Source organism: Pteronotus mesoamericanus, unplaced genomic scaffold (genome assembly GCF_021234165.1).
Source record: "Pteronotus mesoamericanus isolate MK-2021 breed Mesoamerican mustached bat unplaced genomic scaffold, CSHL_Meso_final scaffold_31, whole genome shotgun sequence".
Lineage (NCBI taxonomy): Eukaryota > Metazoa > Chordata > Mammalia > Chiroptera > Mormoopidae > Pteronotus > Pteronotus mesoamericanus.
In genome coordinates, this window is record NW_026555312.1 from 16,180,383 (window position 1) to 16,190,051 (window position 9,669).

General features: G+C 40.7%; 1 pseudogene; it reads right to left on the minus strand.

Moving 5' to 3' along the window:
* Positions 1 to 1,219: 1,219 nt before the first annotated feature.
* LOC129085658 (glyceraldehyde-3-phosphate dehydrogenase-like) lies at positions 1,220 to 3,044 on the minus strand (annotated as a pseudogene).
* Positions 3,045 to 9,669: the final 6,625 nt, after the last annotated feature.

The following is a 9,669-nucleotide window of genomic DNA, read 5'->3' on the forward strand; positions in this document are numbered from 1 at the left end:
ATGCACAAGCAATGTAAAGTCTATTCCTTTTCTAACCATCTTACAAACCACTAAAAATAGGCAATTATGCTAGTGATAATAGAAATGACAATAATTATCATAAAAACAAGTTTGAATATATATAAAAAGAAAAAGTTCATCTATATCCAAAAAAGTGACTATGTCCCAGCTCGAAACAAAAAATAAATCCCTCTACTAAAGAATTGTCTTTCACTTGAGAAACACAATACTTAGTGTAGCAGTTACAGGCACAAAACGATGAGTGAGGCTTCATTATAGTTTTAAATGAGACCTGCCGGTAAATGAAATTTCTCACCTCCTTATACAACATAGTAATAACAAATTAACAGCTTCTTGTAAACAAAACTGGTAAGTAGGCAACACAGTTACTTTACGTTAAAAGTATTTGTGTTTTATTTATCATAGCATTGAGTGATAAATGTGAATCATAAAAGTGTTGATTATAGCTGTAACCCTATGATATACTAAGAACTCACACCATACAGTTTCAAGAGAATTACAAATTTGAAGAAAAAAGTCCAACAAGCAAAAGTAATTGAAAATAATTCCAGGTGTTATTTTTATAGTTTTAAGAGCAATAAAGAGGTTCTGTTTCCCTTTCTTTCTAATTCTTTCAAATTCTAGAACTGCTTCACACCTCTTATCTTCTTCTTACTCTCAGTTCTCCTGGGAAACTGCCAATCACCTTTCCTTTTGTCCCTCTTTCCTCCTTCTCTTCTAGCTTAGAAGTTCCTCCCTTCTAGTCAGATCTACTCCCCACTGAGTTCTTTGGTAAATGACATTCTTCTCTCATGAGAATATTCTGTAGAATAAAATTCTTCACCTCATTATACAACATAGTAATAAAAAATTAACACTTCTGAATTTAAAAAAGACTATTGAGTGAACAATACAATTATTTTACTTAAAAGCATTTGTCTTTTCTTTTCTTTTTTTGGCTGAGTACAGTGAACTTTATGGATGATGCATGACAACGTAGGGCTACCTAAACCCTTCCCCTTCTTCACGGCGTCTAGGAGGGAAACTGTGGAGGTCAGGAGCTTCTCAGTGTCTTGGTGATCAATGCAAAGGCTCCCTAGCAGTTGAGGATCTCTCTTCCTCCAGCTGGGGCTAGTGGTCCAGGGGGCTCATACTTCTTGGAGGCTATGTGGGCCATAAAGTCTACCACCCTCTTGCTGTAGCCAAATGCATTGTCATATCAGGAAATGAGCTTGACGAAGTGGTCATTGAGGGCGATGCCAGCCCCGTCATTGAAGGTGGAAGAGTGGGTGTCACTGTTAAAGTCACAGGAGACAACTTGGTCTTCAGCATAGCCCAAGACACCCTTGAGGGGGCCCTCTGATGCCTTCTCAGTACCTTCTTGATGTCATTGTGTTTGGCAGCTTTCTCCAGGCAGCAGGTTAGATTGACAACTAACACATTAAGGGCAGGGACACAGAAGGCCATGCCAGTGAACTTCCTATTCAACTCAAGGGATGACCTTGACACAGCCTCGGCAGCACCAGTAGAAGAAGGGATGATGTTCTGTGAGGTGGAGGATGGACTCTGTCCTGCAGAGTACACTCCAGGTCATCACAGACGGGGAAATAAAATAAGTCATCCCAGACACTTTCCTCGGTCTGCCAGATGAATGGGGTGGCACTTCCCTCTAGTGGAAAAGGCCCTTGAGCCCTTCTCTTGAAGTGGCTTTTGTGAGAACCGTATGCGCAGAGGTATACAACGTGGATATAAAGCTTATCAACTAATGTCAAAAGGCTATGTTTACATAAAACAAATAGAGATCATAAATAACAATTGAAGGAACACAAGAGATTTGCCTCAGGTCAAGGTGGCACCCACTCAGCACTGAAACCTGGGAAACTGATCATATTCTATGCTCAACCCCAAGCATCAGTACTCATTAACTCCAGGGCATTCCCAGCAAAGTAAGTTTCATAGGATTTAATGCATTCCTTTTCCACGCCTAATTGTCCTTGGGAACTGCCCAACCCAGTTTAGGGCTGTACCTGCCTTTAGTATTGTTTCAAGCCTGAGCCAGGTGGGAGGGGGGCAGAGCCACCGAGAGATAAGGAAACTTCTTTCAGATGGAATGAGAACTCTGGCCATGACAAAGCCGAGGGGTGAGGGTCTTTTGCCTCTTCTCCATGTCCCCCAAGTCCTTCCCATTATGGCCTCTACGCTACTGTGTCTGTCTTAGGTTTCCCTTCCATTGAGAGGTCTTACCCATCATTGACTAACCAGCCATCCTCCAGGGCCAAGCAGGGAGATGTGAGGGAGGCCAGGGCTGCACCTCTGCCAGGGGTACAGGTTTTGTCTCCTCAGGGGCATGTTTTCCCAAGGCCTCCTTGCTTAGCTCCAGCCTTGGGGCCTTCTCACCTGTCGGCAAGGCTACAGTCCCTGAAACCAGATGGGACAGTTCCCAACAGTTCTGGGCAACCCCTCAGCCATTGCACCACAGCTTCACAGAGGGGCCATCCACGGTCTTCTGGGTGGTAGTGATGGCATGGATTGTGGTCATGAATCCCTCCACGATGCCAAGGTTGCCCCCAGACCATGGGGGCCAAGCAGCTAGTGATGCAGGAAGCATTGTGACAATCTTCATGGAGCTGCCATACTTGTCATGGTTCACACCCATCACAAACATGGGGGCACCTGCAGAAGGGACAGAAATGATGACCCTCTTGGCTCTACCCTTCAAGTGAGACCCAGCTTCTCCATGGTGGTGAAGACACCAGTGGCCTCCACAATATATTTAGCACCAACATCACCCCATTTGATGGTGGCGGGATCTTACTCCTGGAAGATGGAGATGGACTTTCCATTGCTGACAACCTTCCGTTCTCAGCCTTGCCTGTGCCTTTGAACTTGCCATGAGTAGAGTCATGCTGGAACATGCAGACCATGTAGTTGAGGTCAATGAAGGGGTCATTGATGGTGACAATATCCACTCTGCCAGAGTTAAAAGCAGCCCTGGTGACCAGGCACCCAATACGACCAAATCCGTTCACTCCAATCTTTACCATCAGGTCTCAGGGTTGCGGCTGGCACTGCGCAGGAAGACATGGCTGTCTGTCGAACAGGAGGAGCAGAGAGCCTGTGTTTTCTTTATAACATTGAGTGATAAATGTGAAAAAGATGAAAATTATGTGTAAGGAAAGTATTCTTAGTGATAGAATAATAGCAATAGTAGGAAAAGAAAAACTTGTTTTTAAAACCAAAAAATTGGTATAATCAAGTATTGGATTTGCTCAGTGGTATTTTGGTTATATAACTAGGCACTTATAATAAAAACAATACCTCTATCTTGAAATGTCCACAGGAAGAATAACTTTTTAAAATTGCTATTCCGTAACTATCTTTTAACTTTCCTTTTCTCACCAAAACAACTGTAATTTTGTGAGATTTGACCCTTTTCTATTTCCCATCTTACTGCTAGGCAAAAAAGAGAAAACAGGAGTATCAACTTGCCACCATATGGGACTCTTAGATATGGTGGTCACTCAGTCCGATATTTCAGAAATACATTGCTTCTGTACATACAATCAATTTGAATTTTAAAATAACAAACAATGGTTGTGACTATCCAGTGAATTAAATTTTTTACACTGGGACCCATGCAGGTATTTCTTTCCCACCAAATGAAACTTTCATATCTTACTACTTCTCTTTTCAAACTTCTAAATCCTCTCTCCTGGATAAATGACCTTGTTTCCCATTTCACTGAGAAATAAAAGAATCAGAGACTTTTCGTCCTGTTTCCCCCACAAGTACCAACAAGTACACGAGAGTTACAAAGCCTGCACTTGTTCCCCGCCTTGTTGTGAGTGAACTTCAGAGGGTGACCACTCCTGTATGCCCGGGGGATCCTCTCTCCTACTCAAGAGCATTTGTCCCATCTTACTCCTGCAGCTGTGACTTTTTCCTCTTTAAAGAATCATCCTCATTTACATACAAACATACTGTAATTACATTTAAAAAAAGGTTAAGCTTCCCTTGATCCCACTTACCCCTCCAGCTTCCACATCATTTCTCTGTGTTCTTTACAGTAGAACTCGTGGAAAGTGTTACTACAGTTTTTCTCTATCTTTTTCCTCCTGCTCCTTGGAAACCCTCTCCAATCTGGCTTTCTTCTGCCCTTCCATCAAAAAGGGGTCTTGTCAATCTCATTAATGACTCTCACACTACAGAAGTCAATGGTTAATCCTCAGTCTTCTTCCTCCTTCGTTTATGGGGCTCTTTTGACCCAGTCGATCTCTGCCCCCTTGACACTTTCTAACCACTCTCTCCTGGTTCTCTGACCAGCTCAGTGGCTGTGTTTTCTGTTTCCTTTGCTCGCTGGCAGGCCCCAGAGCTCAGACCTCCTCTCTTCCCTGCTGCATTCACTCCCTTGGTCCTCTCACCCAGGCTTGGACATGCTGGTGGTCCAGACTTTTCCCTTGAACACCAAATTCAAATCCACCTGCTTGCTCACCATCTCCACTTGAATTCATCACAAACTTAGCACATCCAGAAACAAACTGCTATCCCTGTCCTCCTCCAAACCTGCTCCTCTCACCATCAACCCCATCCTGATATAAAGCAACTCTATCATTTTTCTAAGGTTAGAGTCAACCTTGACTTCTTATTTTCCTCCCACAGCACTCACCCAAACAAAGCCAGCACCAAATTTTGTTGCTTCTACCATCAAAATACATCCAACATCTGACCATTAATACATCTGCTGTTACCTGACTGGTTCTAGGCACCATCATCTCTCCCAGGGATTACGGCCGTATCCTGCAGGTTAGTCTCCCTGCTTCCCACTACGGTCTACTCACCCCGCACCTGGCAAGGAGCTATCTTTAAAGGGGGGTCAGATCCCGTCATTCTCACCCAGTGACTTCCCCTCTCACTCTGTGTGGGGTTTCACAAGGGCCTCCCTAATCTCATCTTTTCCTAATCCTCCCTCTTTTCTCTATTGAATTCACACCAGCTTCTTTACTGTTTCTCACATGAACCAAGCACACTCCTACCTCAGGGCCTTTGCAGTTACTGTTCTCTCAACTTGGAATTTTCTCCTGACGTTTACTAGATTATTTCCAATACTAAATTGAGGACCTTGTTCGAAAGCTACCTGATCAATTGCAGCCTTCCTTGATTGTTTTACATAAAATACCAAACCTCTTTCCCATCCCCAAGCATAATCCATTTTGGTTTTTTTTTGTTCTGTGTTTTCTCTTCTTTACTTTTTTCTACAATATCTGTCATGGAGTAGACTAGTAACCAGGAAAAGTAGAATAGGAAAACTGAGACAGCAGAACATATTGGCTGAGCAATTTACAGCCAGATACAGAGGGTCACCTCCCTAGAGATAACATCTAGGCCTCAGTTGTGTTCAGCTCCAGGCCCAGAAAAGCAGCAAATCCAGGTGGGTGATGCCAGGAGCAGCTGTAATGACCCCCTTCCCTGCCACTGACCAGTCAGTGGAGACCATGATCCTGAAAGGATACACCTGGAAAAGCCGATGAATATTCTATTAAGATCCTTCCCTGAGACTGCCCCTAAACTCCCCGCCTTTAAAAGCCCTCAAAACAAAGATTCCTAGAGTGCTCTCTAACTCCTGGGAGTATACCTGTAGCTTTCCTTTCTCCCCTTTCTTCCCCCACAGGCACACATCTCCTAAACTCCAAGGGTCCCTACAAGGCTTGCAATCAGGGGAGCGGTGGTCAGCGGCATCTCATCCAGGCTAACCCCCTGAACCTGTCTCCAAGTACCTCTTTTCTCTGGCTTCTCCGTAAGCCAAAGCACCCCTACCTAAGCTCTCTCGTGTTGCTTCTTCTATCCTAAGCCCTTTCTTGCTTTACTGCCCCCAGCTTTAATAAACACACTCTCACAATCACCTGGACTCACATTGTGAAGTCCTTCCTGCACAAAGTCAAGAACCCGCACAGTGGTGTCAGGCCCGAGGCAGACCCGCTCCCCACCATTCCCTTTTCTGGTAACATCATCATCTGTCTTACTTATTTGTCTATGGCCTCTCTCTCTCTCTCTCTCTCTCTCTCTCTCTCTCTCAATTAGTATGTAAGATGTATGAAAGCAGGGATGTTGTCTTTTTTGTTCACTGACGAATCATTAAGTTCTACGACAGCTCCTAAATGATCCATAAATACTTGTTGAAAGTATGGACAAATGAACGGATGAATGGAACATTTTTGCTATTATGTTTTTTAATAACATAGAGAAACATTAAAACTTGCTCTACATAAATAAAAATGCACACCACTAGGAAAGTATAACAAGACTGGTAAAATACAATACTTGGAGAAACATTTTTGAGAAACTAAAGTCATTCTAAAGTTGTCCAGAAATTCATTGGCTATATTATGGTACAATAATACACACAGCAATGAAAGATAATGAATTAGGACAGTAAACAGTGACCTGAAGATTTGTCCATTATATGATGTTAAGTGAAAAAAAAATTAAACTTCAAAGTAACAAAATTAGCAACATTTCATTTTTTTAAAGTTTCAATGACTATATTTTATGGTTTTTGACAATCGAGAAAATAACTTCAAGAGGATAGAAGTAGGAAATCTCAAACATCAGTTATAAACCTTGATGTTGCTTACCTTATTGAAATAATCATTTATTTTCATAACTTTTTTATACAATAAGGGTTTTCAATGTATTGATGTAGAAAAGTGAGCACAAAGCTTTTAATGGATTATGATGTAGGCATTGAGAAGCTTTTGGATTTATAAATAGTTAAGCCCTAAAATGCAAAATTAAATTAAACTATCAAATGCTTAAGCCAAACTTAGGAAAATAATTAACTAGATAAATTAAAGAACCTTCATATTTTTCTTTCATTGCTTATGCAACTGAAAGTATTTTCAAATAGTTCAACTAAGTTTAGTGTACAAATACATCCAAGTTGCAAAAGATCCAAAAAAAAATTTTTAATCCTCACCCAAGATTTTTTTTGTTTCTTTTCTTTCTTTCTTTTTTTTTAACTGATTTTGGAGAGACAGGGAGAGAGAGATAGAGGGAAACATGGATGTGAGAAATATTGATCAGTTGCCTCCTGTACACACCCGGACTGGGGATCAAACCCACAACCTAGGTATGTGCTCTGACTGGGAATCAAACTGGCAACCTTTTGGTGTACATATGGGATGACGCTCCAACCCAGGCCACATGGCCAGCACAAGACCCTTTTTTCTGAAGAAGGAAATAGAGAAATTATCAAGGAATCATTTCTTGATTTTGTTCCTTGGGAGGATGATCCAGATGCTGGAATTATATTTATTTGGGGACTTTGTTAATTTGAGTGATCTGGAACTTCTGAAGTGTCATAGACAGGAATATGGTAGACTAAATTCAATAAATAGAGTATATTCAGGCATAGAAGCAGGCTTAAGGGAATGACAGCAGACACTACCTAGTACAGAATCTCAATTTCTTTAGCAACAAGGCAGTTATAGAGTACCAGGAGTATTTAATTATTTTTAACATACTTAAAATATACATTTTTTAATCTCTGGTTTCAATGTTGAGATTTCCATTAGATTCCATTCCAAGCAAATGAGATACTATATTAAAGAAATTTAATTCTGAACAAATTGGTGATCCCTTTTTATAATACATATTATAAAATATTTATTGTACATATAAATAAGTTTACTCTTATATAAAAAATATTTATATGATACTTATATATTTTATAAAACTATAAAACTGAGTTTTTTATACAATGGAAAAAGTGGGTTTTCACGCATGGTAATAAAAACTTCAAATTAATAAAAGGTAATAAAAGTTCTTAGATTGTTTAGATTAGCAATTATACTAAAAATTTTTATTTATTATTCACAGTACTACCATACAAGGGAAAAGCAACATATGTCCACACCAAGACCTATAGAAAAGTGTTCATAACAGTCTTATTTATAATAACCAAAAACTGGAAACCAAATGCCATCAATAGAAGGAATTACTAAATTGTGGAATAGTTACAAATGAAACACTACTCAAGAATAAAAAGGAACTAATTCCTGATACAATAATATGGATATATTTCACAGATATTATATTGAAGACAGACACAAGGCAGGAGGAAATCAAACCCAAGGCATTCCTTATTGTATGATACCAATTCTGTGAAGTTCAAAAACAGATAAAACTAATCCGTGGTGATTGAAATCAGAAAATGGTTGTTTTGGGGGAGGGGACTATCTAAAAAACTGGAAAGGAGCACAAAGGAACTTTTGTGCAGTGAGGAACATGTTCTATATCTTGTCTGAGTGGTGGTTACATGAGTAAATACAATTGTTAAAAGTTATCAAATTGAAGTAAGATTGAAGATTTTTATTATATGCAAATTACACTTCAACTTTAAAAAACTACTGCACAAAGGGCTATTATTAAATAAAATTTGTGTCGTAGTTTATTTAACCATTCCTCTTATGCTGGGCAATAGTTTTTTCCACTTTTTCCACAATCATGAATTATAATACAATATCTTTGTGCATTATATTACATTGATCCACATGAAGTTACCAATCTTCAACACTTGAACCTATAGAAACGACAAGTCTGTATGTTCCAACATAATAAATTTTTAATATTTTGGGTTGTTCCCTTACATTAAGCTTTCAGAGCTGGGAGATTTGAGCAAAATTTATGAACACAATAGGCTGTTGATACATATTGCTAAATTGCTTTTCCTACCAGTTCGACAAATATATACTTCCTATCCTTTTATGAAAGTGTGTACTTGCACCTTAATATTTTTAATTCTTCATAATTTGATAGCCACTTACATCTCTTCCACAACCATATGCGTCTCTTCTATCTTATCAGCACTTCGTAGCTCACTTACATTCTTCTTACATCATGTATGTGTACACATATGGGTATATAAGAAAACAACTTCTGGAAGACAATTACAATCTCATTTTTCTTTATCTCCTAGCCTAATGCCTTGTGCATGTCATTCATTCATTCAATGAACATCTATTGGGTTCACACACTGGACCAGTAACTGAGGTAGGTGCAACAGGCATTCAAAATGTTCACTGAACCGAATACCATTGGTTTCACATATCCTTTTATTATCTCATTCAACATTTCTGCCCCGCGTTTTAAATTTCCAGATTGAGACTTTCTCATTTCTATGGTGCACTAATCCGGAAACAAAAGTTCTGAAAGTTTAGTCTTTAAGTGTTTTGAGTATGTCCTTCCGTTGGCCTTGTTAATATTTCCTTAAAATGCACCCGAGCGCCATACTCTGGGGGACTTTAGAAGGGGATAGTAAAATCGAGGGCAGCCTGGTGGTGAAGACTTTTCACCGAAGTCCGAAGGGCGCCAGGGTCATAAATTTCTGTATAAGGTCACCAGTGTAATAAAATATGCAAATCATGGCAGCACGTTCTCACTGTAGTTCCGGGAGCGCCGACAGCCCCAACCCGACCCGGCCGGTCGCCTTACTTAGAAGGGTGCAAGTCGCGTCTCTCGCGGACTCGGAGACGAGCCCCGCCCCCTGCCCCTCACCCCGCCCCGCTTCGTCCCCAGCGCGCGCCGGCAGCCCCGCCTGCCTGGCTGGAAAGGGCGGGCCCGCGCTGCTTCCCCTCCTCCTGCTGTCGGGTTCCGGACGGGGCCGCGCGTGAC